Source organism: Leiobunum rupestre, chromosome 2, assembly GCF_980474605.1.
Source record: "Leiobunum rupestre chromosome 2, qqLeiRupe1.1.hap1, whole genome shotgun sequence".
NCBI classification, from domain to species: domain Eukaryota; kingdom Metazoa; phylum Arthropoda; class Arachnida; order Opiliones; family Sclerosomatidae; genus Leiobunum; species Leiobunum rupestre.
In genome coordinates, this window is record NC_143385.1 from 73,560,118 (window position 1) to 73,575,893 (window position 15,776).

General features: G+C 37.4%; 1 protein-coding gene across 1 annotated transcript in view; it reads left to right on the top strand.

Annotated features, from left to right (window-relative positions):
• The window catches only part of LOC149958988 (uncharacterized), a 48,096-nt gene that overhangs the window by 7,638 nt on the left and 24,682 nt on the right, over nt 1-15,776 (top strand). The gene's annotated exons all lie outside the window — the stretch shown is intronic.

Sequence of the window (15,776 nt, forward strand, 5' to 3'; positions counted from 1 at the left end):
GATTTAATTTCCGAAGGTGACTCCGTGTTAAAAATGTAAAAAGGTAATTAGCGTTTTCCTCCCTTATGTGAATATTAAATAGTGTATAAATAGTGTAAAAATTTCAATTCATTGTATAGTTTAAGTTTTAACTTTTAGTGTGTAAATCTATTTGTATATATTCCCTTTCCTATTTTCGTGGTATGTATTTTATTTTAACCACTGTATTGTATATTTGGGAAAAACCCTCCTTGTGTGTCGTTGGCAAGTTTCGTAAATTCCTATCTCCACGGGCCCTGCCAATCAACTTATAAGTGCGGGGAAATGGAGCACTGGGGAATTTGGCCACATCATCGCCAAAAACTTTCCAGCGGCAGAAGGGGAGGGATAAATTTTCCATATAACTGACCGGACCTCGAGAGAGGCTACTGGTTAGTCAGAACATAGAAGAAGCTTGCCTAAACTAGCGAGAAAATCAGCCTCTGCCGGATGCAGAATATAGAAGTTTCCAAATGAAACAAAACTTAAAACTAGGACGTTGCAAAAACCGAAAACGGAATTTTCAACAAATACTTGAGCGGAGCGAGATGCAAATCCGGTGGTTAATTAGGCTTAGATTAATTAAACTCAAGTAGAGAAAGGAAAGCGAGATAAATAATTCAGTTTTTAAAGATTACTCTTTATTTCAATTCGTTTGCATTCATGAGTGGATAAACAGTTATAAGATGCGGGGAACGACTTGCCGGTGTGGAATCTGAGGTCGACGTCGACGTGGCCCATTGTTTAAATGTTCTTTTACGTAAAATTTCAAAATAAATTTTTAAACGTGTTTTTTTTTTAAATAAAAATATAAATTTCAAAACTCATTTAAACGTTTTGTTTTTTTCGGTCAATAAAAATATAAATTTAAAAATTCATTTAAACGTTTTGTGTTTTTCGGTCATTGTCAGCTGTTGAGTCTTTTTAGTTTTACACGAGCCTAGTATAGGCTAGAGTAAAACTCACCGTCCGCAATAACGTCGTTCTCTTACGCCACGTTAGAATCCTCCTACGCTCGCCAGGGATGCCAGATTTAAAACCTTCAACCCGCCAAAATGAAATCGGAAAGAAGCCCAAAAAACCGCCAATCGATATTTCGAAAAGCAGCCCAAAAACTGACTAAGTCCTAGGCTACTCAGCCCAAAAACAAGCCAACAATTAATCGTGAAAAATTTGAATTAATTTTTATTTTAGAAATTTCAAAGCAAATTACACACCAACACCATTCATAAAACCCAAAAGGGAAATAAAACCAGTTTAATTAATCATAAATTGACGAGTTAAAACTTTCAATCAATTCTAAAGGTGGAAGGAACTTAGAGCTTTTTATATTTTTCATTTGTAGTCCAAATTTTAAGTACAAAATACTTTCTAACAACTCAAGACCCATTCGGTTTCTTAAGTCGTTTTTAGTTATGTTCACTTGAGAAAATACCCTTTCGACGTGGGCATTGGAGAGTGGGAGACAAAGAAGTGTAAGAGCACCTTCAGCTAATTCCCTCAGGGGGTTTTCATTGGATGCGTCCCTAAACATAAACACTTCCTTCCAGAAGGCGGTAGCGCTTGTTTTTTTCTTCCCAAACGAGGTTTGAAACATGTCTCATTTGCGTTTCCAGTTTTCCCTTATTTTTAAAAATAGAGTCTGGTAAACTTTCAACTGCTTTGGCTCCTTCCGTCAAAATCTTCGTAGGGGCAATTGTATTAAGTTTCCTTAACACATTTTGACTGCTTGGTAATCTAAATTGGCATTGGATTGCTACTGATTTGATAAATTCAAAACATCTGTCTTCAATTTGGTGTTTAGTCTCAGCCGAGAGTTTTGAGCTATGTAGCTTCGATGAAACTTCCACCCCTAGATCACAGTCTTTTGGACTAAGATACACGGTTTTCATTTCAGACAAATCCAATTTTAGGAGGGTGTTCGTTTCTTTATTCGCATTGAAGACCATCGGTTTCAAAATCCTTTTCAACGTTCCTTCAAAAAAAATTTCGAAGTCCAAGAATAGCTTCAATAAATCTCCGTCGTCTAATTGGAAAAGCTTGTTTAGTTGCTTAATCCGGTTTAAAATGGGTCGGAGAAAAATTAAATATAACCTATTGGATTCGTCTTTGTACATATCTCTGAGGATTCTTGTGGTATAGCACTTCTTAGTATCTGGATGGTCAGCTGCCAGAGAAAAATGTAATTTCAATGCATCGTACTGCGTGTGAATTCTCTCGATGTAGTCCGCGACCATAAGTCAACGGGTGTTTGAAATTGACATCAGCTTTAGTGGTTCTTCGTCATCGTTTAATACTTTGTACAGTTTTTGGTACGCTTCCTGCCTTTTGGAACTGTGGGCAAACCAATTGTACGTTTCTCTTATGAGGAATTCGATGTGGCTTGGTAGACTTTCCATCGCCTTACTTGCCACCAAGTCCAACGAGTGGCAAACGCACTTGACTAAAATAAGTCCTGGTTTTTCTTTTTCCAGAAGAGTGAAAACGGAATGATGGATTCCGCACATAGTGCTAGCGCCATCCGTTCCAATTCCAATTAAGTCATTGAATTTTAAACCGTGGTTTTCGAAGAACTTCTTAATTTCATCAACTATACCTTTCGCTGTGGCATCCTCAATTTGAATCATTCCAAGGAAAGTCGTCACGAACTTCGACGACGATAAGCTAAAATACTTGACGGAAATGCACAACAACTTCTTCGTACTTATGTCGGTTGACTCGTCGACTAAGATGGAAAACGGACGGTCTTTCAGGTCTTCGAATAGTAACTTCTTGAAATATGGTGCCAAAACATTTCTTATAATGGCACTACATTTTGTTCGGTGCATCCGAAAACCAGTGTCTTCAAATTCAGCATTAAGGATCTCTCCGAGTTCGTTAACTGATGTTATAGAAGTGTTGCAAGCAGCGAATAAAGCTATTTTTAGTTCTCTCCTTTTCCTGACATTTTGAATTTTATTCTCTTTGTTTACGGCAGGAACTTTTGTTACAGGAACTCCAAACGCTTGAGACAACGTAGAGACATCTCCAGGCTTAAGATTTTTCTTATGTTTTTCCGTTTTTGTATAAATAATTAAATCGTTATAATGTGCCCTGATACAGCAGCAGCATAGTTTACATCGAAGCAGTTCGTCGCCTTCTTTTCCTTTTGCAAAATCTCGTAATTTTGGGTCGTCCGCCCAAGCGGGGTTGTATTTTTTGGAGTATTTAGCCCACTTTCCTGACTTTGCCATTGCAAAAATTAACTATTGGTTCTATAATTATCACGATCACCAAAAAATATTAACGAAAGATTTTTACCAATAGAATCCGACTAGATAGCACGGGTATTTATGTCCGAGTATTGACTCTTGAGATAATTGAGTCTTTGACTTTATCTCTTCGGTAAAATCCCAAGATTCTTGGAAATTAATAACCCATTATACTCTTTATCACAGGTGACGCTTTCCCTCAACCGTCTTATTTGCACCTCCCCCCCTTAAGTTCGCCAGATGTCCATCAAAACACATCCCCTTTCCTCAACCTTTATAAGCGTTTTCGCCCTCTTATTTGACCCCTGTATGTCCGCGCTCCCTTTTCCCCAAACCGCAACGTCAACCCCCCACTGTGTTTTGTAGGTTCAAACATTACAATAGGGCAGATACCTTGTCCTATGACCATAACTGATAAGCGGTTTACTGACAGGTGGCATATCATAAGCTGCTGTAAAGGTTTGACTGTACCAGTTCGCCATACGTTACGTAGCTCGCTTTAATCCCGTTCTCAGAACGCGATGAAAAGGGAGCGCTGGGGATAAAGGTGGTTCAAGACCGATTTGGTCCGCTATTTCACATTCAGACATTCTTTCAGTAGTGCGCCGTAAATTCGCTAAATGCTATTTGTCTTGGCTCTTGGCGGTATTTCTAGTACCGAAAGCCCAAGAAAAAACCCGAGAAGCCCAATTTCCCGCCAACAGCCAACCCTTTTATTTCCAGCCAATATTCTTGAAAAGAAGCCCAATTGGCTGCTTTCCAGCCCAATCTGGCATCCCTGACGCTCGCGCTTTAAACCAGAGAGGGAAAGGCCGTAGAAAGCTAGCCATATGCTGCTATAGTTATACCAGCTTTTCATCCCTAAAATTCACGCGGTTTAGAGAACCAACAACCTAGCAAGTCGGGCAATTGGGATTCGGCGATCTTCTGGCGTTTCCGTCTCTGGCGTTTTGGCGTTTTCGTTCGCACATGGTTTCCGCAACAGCGCTTGCCTCTCGCTTCCATTCGGGTGGGGGAGGGTAAGATATGGCGACTCTGACACCGAGCGCTCCTATCTATTGTTGGCGACTCTTCGGAGCCCAGCCATTCTGTGGAATTTGGGAACTATGCTATCACCTTCCCTGAGCCCCTAGGTGTGAAGGGAGGGGAGGGGGCGGCATGGGTTTTCGTAAGTGCATCTCTAAACGTGGTGAAATCGCTTCTGTTGGTTTTTTAACCCTTTAGCCCAACCACTCTGGGTAATTTTTGAAATTGTCACCCCTATATTTCCCACAAACATATTTCGAGCGGTTCCCATATTACCCACAAAAATATTTCGAGCGGTTTTTCTCGACCGTTTATTTTATTTGTTCATGTTTCCGTTACCGGTTATACTACTATTCGTGTGTTCGTAAAGCTTGGCTCGTGTGAAACTATTATTTGGGACTGCCGGGCCCACTTGTTTCCCCTCTCGTGGCTCCGTCAGACAGCATTTTCTGGCGCCGGCTCTTCTGGAGTCATTTTCCCCCCCAACACGACCGATTAACCACTCTTTCCCTTTCGACTCGTTTTCCGAAACCCCACTTTTTTTCCCCCCAATTCATCGCAGTGAGAGAATACCAATTTTTTTTAAAGCGCGGAACAATCACCCGTTTTTCCCTCTCGAGTCGTTTTCCGAAACGCCCCTTTTCGTTTCATCCAATAGCTTCTCTAGGACCGGACAGCCACTTTTTCTGCCAGTTTCCACAGTGAGAGCTACGCTCAATAAATTTAGTAACCATATTAAGGCTTCAATAAAACTCAGTAAGAAGCAATGATACGTTGTATTGTTTCCTAGTTCTAATACCGCCCGTAATAATTCCGTAGTTATCTGGGAACTGTTTCAGTCCGGTTCTCAGACTAAATTGTAGCTCTCCCCAGAACCGCCTTTAATAAAGGAATCTTCAAGAAGCGTTTTCTTCACTCCGGAATGATACTTTCTATTCTAAACTAAACTTCATCGATAGCTCAACGATTATTGTCTTGATCTCAGCAAGTAGTATAAAATCCCGAGGAACCCAAGTCAGCCCTGTTAACAGCACGAACCTGGCAGTGATCAAATCACCCATGGCGCTTCCAAGAACATTCCGCTTGTTCATTGTATAACGGGGTGCATGTAGTTTCATTCATTGCCGACTTGATCACTGGGGCTTTCAGAGTTTCAATTTAAACGCCAATGATTAAGAAAGCATCAATCAAAAGAACGGTACACATTTCAAGCCAAAAATTAAGAAAGCATCCCTCAAAAGAATGATAAATTTTTCAAGCCTAAAATGAAGAAAGCATCAATCATTAGAACGATACACATTTCACGCCTAAAATTAAGAAAGCATCCATCAGAAGAACGATACACATTTCAAGCCTAAAATTAAGAAAGCATCCATCAGAAGAACGATACACATTTCTAGCCTAAAATTAAGAAAGCATCCATCAGAAGAACCATACACATTTCACGCCTAAAATTAAGAAAGCATCCATCAGAAGAACGATACACATTTCACGCCTAAAATTAAGAAAGCATCCATCAGAAGAACGATACACATTTCACGCCTAAAATTAAGAAAGCATCCATCAGAAGAACGATACACATTACACGCCTATAATTAAGAAAGCATCCATCAATAGAACGATACACATTTCACGCCTAAAATTAAGAAAGCATCCATCAGAAGAACGATACACATTTCACGCCTAAAATTAAGAAAGCATCCATCAGAAGAACGATACACATTTCACGCCTAAAATTAAGAAAGCATCCATCAGAAGAACGATACACATTTCACGCCTAAAATTAAGAAAGCATCCATCAGAAGAACGATAAACATTTCACGCCTAAAATTAAGAAAGCATCCATCAGAAGAACGATACACATTTCACGCCTATAATTAAGAAAGCATCCATCAATAGAACCATACACATTTCACGCCTAAAATTAAGAAAGCATCCATCAGAAGAACCATACACATTTCACGCCTAAAATTAAGAAAGCATCCATCAGAAGAACGATACACATTTCACGCCTAAAATTAAGAAAGCATCCATCAGAAGAACGATACACATTTCAAGCCTAAAATTAAGCAAGCATCCATCAGAAGAACGATACACATTTCTAGCCTAAAATTAAGAAAGCATCCATCAGAAGAACGATACACATTTCACGCCTAAAATTAAGAAAGCATCCATCAGAAGAACGATACACATTTCACGCCTAAAATTAAGAAAGCATCCATCAGAAGAACGATACACATTTCACGCCTATAATTAAGAAAGCATCCATCAATAGAACGATACACATTTCACGCCTAAAATTAAGAAAGCATCCATCAGAAGAACCATACACATTTCACGCCTAAAATTAAGAAAGCATCCATCAGAAGAACGATACACATTTCACGCCTAAAATTAAGAAAGCATCCATCAGAAGAACGATACACTTTTCAAGCCTAAAATTAAGAAAGCATCCATCAGAAGAGCGATACACATTTCACGCCTAAAATTAAGAAAGCATCCATCAGAAGAACGATACACATTTCACGCCTAAAATTAAGAAAGCATCCATCAGAAGAACGATTCACATTTCTAGCCTAAAATTAAGAAAGCATCCATCAGAAGCACGATACACATTTCTAGCCTAAAATTAAGAAAGCATCCATCAGAAGAACCATACACATTTCACGCCTAAAATTAAGAAAGCATCCATCAGAAGAACGATACACATTTCACGCCTAAAATTAAGAAAGCATCCATCAGAAGAACGATACACATTTCACGCCTAAAATTAAGAAAGCATCCATCAGAAGAACGATACACATTTCACGCCTAAAATTAAGAAAGCATCCATCAGAAGAACGATACACATTTCACGCCTAAAATTAAGAAAGCATCCATCAGAAGAACGATAAACATTTCACGCCTGAAATTAAGAAAGCATCCATCAGAAGAACGATACACATTTCACGCCTAAAATTAAGAAAGCATCCATCAGAAGAACGATACACATTTCAAGCCTAAAATTAAGCAAGCATCCATCAGAAGAACGATACACATTTCTAGCCTAAAATTAAGAAAGCATCCATCAGAAGAACGATACACATTTCACGCCTAAAATTAAGAAAGCATCCATCAGAAGAACGATACACATTTCACGCCTAAAATTAAGAAAGCATCCATCAGAAGAACGATACACATTTCACGCCTATAATTAAGAAAGCATCCATCAATAGAACGATACACATTTCACGCCTAAAATTAAGAAAGCATCCATCAGAAGAACCATACACATTTCACGCCTAAAATTAAGAAAGCATCCATCAGAAGAACGATACACATTTCACGCCTAAAATTAAGAAAGCATCCATCAGAAGAACGATTCACATTTCTAGCCTAAAATTAAGAAAGCATCCATCAGAAGCACGATACACATTTCTAGCCTAAAATTAAGAAAGCATCCATCAGAAGAACCATACACATTTCACGCCTAAAATTAAGAAAGCATCCATCAGAAGAACGATACACATTTCACGCCTAAAATTAAGAAAGCATCCATCAGAAGAACGATACACATTTACCGCCTAAAATTAAGAAAGCATCCATCAGAAGAACGATACACATTTCACGCCTATAATTAAGAAAGCATCCATCAATAGAACGATACACATTTGACGCCTAAAATTAAGAAAGCATCCATCAGAAGAACCATACACATTTCACGCCTAAAATTAAGAAAGCATCCATCAATAGAACGATACACATTTGACGCCTAAAATTAAGAAAGCATCCATCAGAAGAACGATACACATTTCACGCCTATAATTAAGAAAGCATCCATCAATAGAACGATACACATTTCACGCCTAAAATTAAGAAAGCATCCATCAGAAGAGCGATACACATTTCACGCCTAAAATTAAGAAAGCATCCATCAGAAGAACGATACACATTTCACGCCTAAAATTAAGAAAGCATCCATCAGAAGAACGATTCACATTTCTAGCCTAAAATTAAGAAAGCATCCATCAGAAGCACGATACACATTTCTAGCCTAAAATTAAGAAAGCATCCATCAGAAGAACCATACACATTTCACGCCTAAAATTAAGAAAGCATCCATCAGAAGAACGATACACATTTCACGCCTAAAATTAAGAAAGCATCCATCAGAAGAACGATACACATTTCACGCCTAAAATTAAGAAAGCATCCATCAGAAGAACGATACACATTTCACGCCTATAATTAAGAAAGCATCCATCAATAGAACGATACACATTTGACGCCTAAAATTAAGAAAGCATCCATCAGAAGAACCATACACATTTCACGCCTAAAATTAAGAAAGCATCCATCAGAAGAACGATACACATTTCACGCCTAAAATTAAGAAAGCGTCCATCAGAAGAACGATACACTTTTCAAGCCTAAAATTAAGAAAGCATCCATCAGAAGAGCGATACACATTTCACGCCTAAAATTAAGAAAGCATCCATCAGAAGAACGATACACATTTCACGCCTAAAATTAAGAAAGCATCCATCAGAAGAACGATTCACATTTCTAGCCTAAAATTAAGAAAGCATCCATCAGAAGCACGATACACATTTCTAGCCTAAAATTAAGAAAGCATCCATCAGAAGAACCATACACATTTCACGCCTAAAATTAAGAAAGCATCCATCAGGAGAACGATACACATTTCACGCCTAAAATTAAGAAAGCATCCATCAGAAGAACGATACCCATTTCACGCCTAAAATTAAGAAAGCATCCATATAGAACGATATACATTTCACGCCTCAAATTAAGAAGGCATCCATCAGAAGAACGATACACATTTCACGCCTATAATTTAGAAAGCATCCATCAATAGAACGATACACATTTCACGCATAAAATTAAGTAAGCATCCATATAGAACGATATACATTTCACGCCTCAAATTAAGAAAGCATGCATCAGAAGAACCATACACATTTCACGCCTAAAATTAAGAAAGCATCCATCAGAAGAACGATACACATTTCACGCCTAAAATTAAGAAAGCATCCATCAGAAGAACGATACACATTTCACGCCTAAAATTAAGAAAGCATCCATCAGAAGAACGATACACATTTCACGCCTAAAATTAAGAAAGCATCCATCAAAAGAACGATAAACATTTCACGCCTAAAATTAAGAAAGCATCCATCAGAAGAACGATACACATTTCACGCCTAAAATTAAGAAAGCATCCATCAGAAGAACGATACACATTTCACGCCTAAAATTAAGAAAGCATCCATCAGAAGAACGATACACATTACACGCCTATAATTAAGAAAGCATCCATCAATAGAACGATACACATTTCACGCCTAAAATTAAGAAAGCATCCATCAGAAGAACCATACACATTTCACGCCTAAAATTAAGAAAGCATCCATCAGAAGAACGATACACATTTCACGCCTAAAATTAAGAAAGCATCCATCAGAAGAACGATAAACATTTCACGCCTGAAATTAAGAAAGCATCCATCAGAAGAACGATACACATTTCACGCCTAAAATTAAGAAAGCATCCATCAGAAGAACGATACACATTTCACGCCTAAAATTAAGAAAGCATCCATCAGAAGAACGATACACATTTCACGCCTATAATTAAGAAAGCATCCATCAGAAGAACGATACACATTTCACGCCTAAAATTAAGAAAGCATCCATCAGAAGAACGATACACATTTCACGCCTATAATTAAGAAAGCATCCATCAATAGAACGATACACATTTGACGCCTAAAATTAAGAAAGCATCCATCAGAAGAACCATACACATTTCACGCCTAAAATTAAGAAAGCATCCATCAATAGAACGATACACATTTGACGCCTAAAATTAAGAAAGCATCCATCAGAAGAACGATACACATTTCACGCCTATAATTAAGAAAGCATCCATCAATAGAACGATACACATTTCACGCCTAAAATTAAGAAAGCATCCATCAGAAGAGCGATACACATTTCACGCCTAAAATTAAGAAAGCATCCATCAGAAGAACGATACACATTTCACGCCTAAAATTAAGAAAGCATCCATCAGAAGAACGATTCACATTTCTAGCCTAAAATTAAGAAAGCATCCATCAGAAGCACGATACACATTTCTAGCCTAAAATTAAGAAAGCATCCATCAGAAGAACCATACACATTTCACGCCTAAAATTAAGAAAGCATCCATCAGAAGAACGATACACATTTCACGCCTAAAATTAAGAAAGCATCCATCAGAAGAACGATACACATTTCACGCCTAAAATTAAGAAAGCATCCATCAGAAGAACGATACACATTTCACGCCTATAATTAAGAAAGCATCCATCAATAGAACGATACACATTTGACGCCTAAAATTAAGAAAGCATCCATCAGAAGAACCATACACATTTCACGCCTAAAATTAAGAAAGCATCCATCAGAAGAACGATACACATTTCACGCCTAAAATTAAGAGAGCATCCATCAGAAGAACGATACACTTTTCAAGCCTAAAATTAAGAAAGCATCCATCAGAAGAGCGATACACATTTCACGCCTAAAATTAAGAAAGCATCCATCAGAAGAACGATACACATTTCACGCCTAAAATTAAGAAAGCATCCATCAGAAGAACGATTCACATTTCTAGCCTAAAATTAAGAAAGCATCCATCAGAAGCACGATACACATTTCTAGCCTAAAATTAAGAAAGCATCCATCAGAAGAACCATACACATTTCACGCCTAAAATTAAGAAAGCATCCATCAGGAGAACGATACACATTTCACGCCTAAAATTAAGAAAGCATCCATCAGAAGAACGATACCCATTTCACGCCTAAAATTAAGAAAGCATCCATATAGAACGATATACATTTCACGCCTCAAATTAAGAAGGCATCCATCAGAAGAACGATACACATTTCACGCCTATAATTTAGAAAGCATCCATCAATAGAACGATACACATTTCACGCATAAAATTAAGTAAGCATCCATATAGAACGATATACATTTCACGCCTCAAATTAAGAAAGCATGCATCAGAAGAACCATACACATTTCACGCCTAAAATTAAGAAAGCATCCATCAGAAGAACGATACACATTTCACGCCTAAAATTAAGAAAGCATCCATCAGAAGAACGATACACATTTCACGCCTAAAATTAAGAAAGCATCCATCAGAAGAACGATACACATTTCACGCCTAAAATTAAGAAAGCATCCATCAAAAGAACGATAAACATTTCACGCCTAAAATTAAGAAAGCATCCATCAGAAGAACGATACACATTTCACGCCTAAAATTAAGAAAGCATCCATCAGAAGAACGATACACATTTCACGCCTAAAATTAAGAAAGCATCCATCAGAAGAACGATACACATTACACGCCTATAATTAAGAAAGCATCCATCAATAGAACGATACACATTTCACGCCTAAAATTAAGAAAGCATCCATCAGAAGAACCATACACATTTCACGCCTAAAATTAAGAAAGCATCCATCAGAAGAACGATACACATTTCACGCCTAAAATTAAGAAAGCATCCATCAGAAGAACGATAAACATTTCACGCCTGAAATTAAGAAAGCATCCATCAGAAGAACGATACACATTTCACGCCTAAAATTAAGAAAGCATCCATCAGAAGAACGATACACATTTCACGCCTAAAATTAAGAAAGCATCCATCAGAAGAACGATACACATTTCACGCCTATAATTAAGAAAGCATCCATCAATAGAACGATACACATTTCACGCCTAAAATTAAGAAAGCATCCATCAGAAGAACCATACACATTTCACGCCTAAAATTAAGAAAGCATCCATCAGAAGAACGATACACATTTCACGCTTAAAATTAAGAAAGCATCCATCAGAAGAACGATACACTTTTCAAGCCTAAACTTAAGAAAGCATCCATCAGAAGAGCGATACACATTTCACGCCTAAAATTAAGAAAGCATCCATCAGAAGAACGATACACATTTAACGCCTAAAATTAAGAAAGCATCCATCAGAAGAACCATACACATTTCACGCCTAAAATTAAGAAAGCATCCATCAGAAGAACGATACACATTTCACGCCTAAAATTAAGAAAGCATCCATCAGAAGAACGATACACATTTCACGCCTAAAATTAAGAAAGCATCCATATAGAACGATATACATTTCACGCCTCAAATTAAGAAGGCATCCATCAGAAGAACGATACACATTTCACGCCTATAATTTAGAAAGCATCCATCAATAGAACGATACACATTTCACGCCTAAAATTAAGTAAGCATCCATATAGAACGATATACATTTCACGCCTCAAATTAAGAAAGCATCCATCAGAAGAACGATACACATTTCACGCCTAAAATTAAGAAAGCATCCATCAGAAGAACGATAAACATTTCACGCCTGAAATTAAGAAAGCATCCATCAGAAGAACGATACACATTTCACGCCTAAAATTAAGAAAGCATCCATCAGAAGAACGATACACATTTCACGCCTCAAATGAAGAAAGCATCCATCAGAAGAACGATACACATTTCACGCCTAAAATTAAGAAAGCATCCATCAGAAGAACGATACACATTTCACGCCTAAAATTAAGAAAGCATCCATCAGAAGAACGATACACATTTCACGCCTAAAATTAAGAAGGCATCCATCAGAAGAACGATACACATTTCACGCCTATAATTTAGAAAGCATCCATCAATAGAACGATACACATTTCACGCCTAAAATTAAGTAAGCATCCATATAGAACGATATACATTTCACGCCTCAAATTAAGAAAGCATGCATCAGAAGAACCATACACATTTCACGCCTAAAATTAAGAAAGCATCCATCAGAAGAACGATAAACATTTCACGCCTAAAATTAAGAAAGCATCCATCAGAAGAACGATACACATTTCACGCCTAAAATTAAGAAAGCATCCATCAGAAGAACGATTCACATTTCACGCCTAAAATTAAGAAAGCATCCATCAGAAGAACCATACACATTTCTAGCCTAAAATTAAGAAAGCATCCATCAGAAGAACCATACACATTTCACGCCTAAAATTAAGAAAGCATCCATCAGAAGAACGATACACATTTCACGCCTAAAATTAAGAAAGCATCCATCAGAAGAACGATACACATTTCACGCCTAAAATTAAGAAAGCATCCATATAGAACGATATACATTTCACGCCTCAAATTAAGAAGGCATCCATCAGAAGAACGATACACATTTCACGCCTATAATTTAGAAAGCATCCATCAATAGAACGATACACATTTCACGCCTAAAATTAAGAAAGCATCCATCAGAAGAACGATAAACATTTCACGCCTGAAATTAAGAAAGCATCCATCAGAAGAACGATACACATTTCACGCCTAAAATTAAGAAAGCATCCATCAGAAGAACGATACACATTTCACGCCTCAAATGAAGAAAGCATCCATCAGAAGAACGATACACATTTCACGCCTAAAATTAAGAAAGCATCCATCAGAAGAACGATACACATTTCACGCCTAAAATTAAGAAAGCATCCATCAGAAGAACGATACACATTTCACGCCTAAAATTAAGAAGGCATCCATCAGAAGAACGATACACATTTCACGCCTATAATTTAGAAAGCATCCATCAATAGAACGATACACATTTCACGCCTAAAATTAAGTAAGCATCCATATAGAACGATATACATTTCACGCCTCAAATTAAGAAAGCATGCATCAGAAGAACCATACACATTTCACGCCTAAAATTAAGAAAGCATCCATCAGAAGAACGATAAACATTTCACGCCTAAAATTAAGAAAGCATCCATCAGAAGAACGATACACATTTCACGCCTAAAATTAAGAAAGCATCCATCAGAAGAACCATACACATTTCTAGCCTAAAATTAAGAAAGCATCCATCAGAAGAACGATACACATTTCACGCCTAAAATTAAGAAAGCATCCATCAGAAGAACGATACACATTTCACGCCTAAAATTAAGAAAGCATCCATATAGAACGATATACATTTCACGCCTCAAATTAAGAAGGCATCCATCAGAAGAACGATACACATTTCACGCCTATAATTTAGAAAGCATCCATCAATAGAACGATACACATTTCACGCCTAAAATTAAGTAAGCATCCATATAGAACGATATACATTTCACGCCTCAAATTAAGAAAGCATGCATCAGAAGAACCATACACATTTCACGCCTAAAATTAAGAAAGCATCCATCAGAAGAACGATAAACATTTCACTCCTAAAATCAAGAAAGCATCCATCAGAAGAACGATACACATTTCACGCCTCAAATGAAGAAAGCATCCATCAGTAGAACGATACACATTTCACGCCTAAAATTAAGAAATCATCCATCAGAAGAACGGTACACATTTCACGCCTAAAATTAAGAAAGCATCCATCAGAAGAACGATACACATTTCACGCCTAAAATTAAGAAAGCATCCATATAGAACGATATACATTTCACGCCTCAAATTAAGAAGGCATCCATCAGAAGAACGATACACATTTCACGCCTATAATTTAGAAAGCATCCATCAATAGAACGATACACATTTCACGCCTAAAATTAAGTAAGCATCGATATAGAACGATATACATTTCACGCCTCAAAATAAGAAAGCATGCATCAGAAGAACCATACACATTTCACGCCTAAAATTAAGAAAGCATCCATCAGAAGAACGATAAACATTTCACGCCTAAAATTAAGAAAGCATCCATCAGAAGAACGATACACATTTCACGCCTAAAATTAAGAAAGCATCCATCAGAAGAACGATTCACATTTCACGCCTAAAATGAAGAAAGCATCCATCAGAAGCACGATACACATTTCTAGCCTAAAATTAAGAAAGCATCCATCAGAAGAACCATACACATTTCACGCCTAAAATTAAGAAAGCATCCATCAGAAGAACGATACACATTTCACGCCTAAAATTAAGAAAGCATCCATCAGAAGAACGATACACATTTCACGCCTAAAATTAAGAAAGCATCCATATAGAACGATATACATTTCACGCCTCAAATTAAGAAGGCATCCATCAGAAGAACGATACACATTTCACGCCTATAATTTAGAAAGCATCCATCAATAGAACGATACACATTTCACGCCTCAAATGAAGAAAGCATCCATCAGAAGAACGATACACATTTCACGCCTAAAATTAAGAAAGCATCCATCAGAAGAACGATACACATTTCACGCCTAAAATTAAGAAAGCATCCATCAGAAGAACGATTCACATTTCACGCCTAAAATGAAGAAAGCATCCATCAGAAGCACGATACACATTTCTAGCCTAAAATTAAGAAAGCATCCATCAGAAGAACCATACACATTTCACGCCTAAAATTAAGAAAGCATCCATCAGAAGAACGATACACATTTCACGCCTA